The sequence below is a fragment of the Anguilla anguilla genome, chromosome 13, assembly GCF_013347855.1.
Source record: "Anguilla anguilla isolate fAngAng1 chromosome 13, fAngAng1.pri, whole genome shotgun sequence".
NCBI classification, from domain to species: domain Eukaryota; kingdom Metazoa; phylum Chordata; class Actinopteri; order Anguilliformes; family Anguillidae; genus Anguilla; species Anguilla anguilla.
The window spans coordinates 4916095-4918103 of NC_049213.1; positions in this window are offsets into that span (position 1 = coordinate 4916095).

A 2009-nucleotide genomic window follows, 5' to 3' on the forward strand; every position below is an offset into this window, starting at 1 on the left:
GCATGGGCAGGAGTGTTTTCCACCCTGCCCATGCTCTGTCTTTGCATTGTTTTTGAACTTCTGCATTTTCTCTGTTTTTGCGCTTTAAGAACTTTGTCCATTTTTGACTTGCCCTGCACGGCTTTGTTTTTGTTGTTTTGTTGTTTTTGTATGTATTAAAAGCCACATCCTCGGCTTTGTGCTTACCCTTTGGATTTTGAGTGTTTTTTTGACTCTGCGTTTGGGTCCATTCCCTCACCCACCCTGACACTAGGTTCTGTTTGTTCATCAGTGACAACATAAATGCTCATGCAAATATTTCATATGGATTGACTTCAGTCTGAAAATCACTGCAGGAGCAGTGATTTCTTTGTAATTTGCTTTTTCATGAAAATTTGGCCTCTTGTAGTTCTTTAAAAAATTCTGAACAATGTTTATAATGCAGAAAGACTCTGTTTCCCTGGATTTCTAGTTCTGTGTGATCACATTTTCATGGCAATTTATTATTTCCATTAGTACGGTAAATAGCCATTCAGATTTGAAAACTTCCCTTTTTCATAAACAGTGTTTTAAACTTTTCCATCATTCTGCGAGGAATAAAAATCTGAAATTGGACCATTAAATTTATATATTAAAGTGCTAGATTTATTTTTTACGTTTTTCATATTGTTATGAACCATTTTGCTAATGACATTTAAAAAGATTAAAGATTAAGATTAAATGTTTTTATGAATTGTTCCCTGTGTAATTGTTTATTGTTTCAGGACATATGAAACATGCCATTCCATTTTACATCCTTTTTTTTCTTTTCAAACAATATGATAGTGTATTTGTGTGGGCTATAATTAAGGATACCACTTTGTCTAGGGCACTAGTTCCCAAATTTGATTCTGTGGAACTACTTTCACTCCATCCACATTTTCAATCATATAATTTTAACAAGCTGTTAATTTTTCTTAATTACACTTCAGGTTGAGGGATAATCTATCCTCAGAACCACGCTATGTCAAAAATAGCTATGCATGCCATGCAGAATACAAGTCCCATATCCATCCATCCGTCCATGATCTATTCCCGCTTATCCTGGTCAGCGTCACAGGAAGTGCTGGACCCTATGCCAGTATGCATTGGGCAAGAGGCAGGAATACACCCTGGACAGTTCAACCCATCGCAGGGCACACACACCATTCACTCACACACTCATACCTAGGCGCAATTTAGACTCTCTTCTTTGGATGGAAACTGGGGAGTACCCACGCGGACACGGGGAGAACTCCACTCAGAAAGTCACCTCCTGGGATTTGACCGTGTGTTAATATGTCCAAAACCTGGTGGCCTGAAATGGTGGGCTATGAGTAAAAAGTGCTGTAATTTCTACATGGTAAAACCAAAATAAAATAATACCCTTTAATAGAAGATGAAAATGCTTTAACCATTTGTGAATTGTTTGATTACAAATAAAAAATTGTGGAGTACATAGCCAAATCAAGAAGGAATATGTCTTTGTCCCAGATGCTATGGAGTTCATTGTATATATAATTTAGTAGGCCCTACTTTTTAAAAGCTGTAAGATTCTCACAAATTCAAAAGCTGCAGCTTTATTGGTTCTCTATGACCTTGTATGGTTGCATTGATTGAACTGGGTTGTCACCGTCATGTTTTTTTCTGTAAATGTAGCAACTATTATACTGCAATTATAAGAGGTGTCTTCAGTAAACATATATCTTGCAAAAACGTACATCATTAGGAACAACTGTTCATACACTTAATTTTTAAGTATTTCCCCATTTTCATCTGTGCCATAAGTCCCTATTTTTATATTTGTTTAGCCGTTCGTTTTACAGTATTGTAAAACGCATAAATTGAGAAGGATTTGGGCTGAAAGGATGCTCACTTGCTTCCCCCGAATTTGCATCGCAAGAAAAACTACAACAACCAAGTAACTTGTTCTGTTCTGTAACGTCATGACGACATTGATGCCACATACGCTGATTGGCCACACGGTAATTTTAAACAATGTGCGCGGCCTT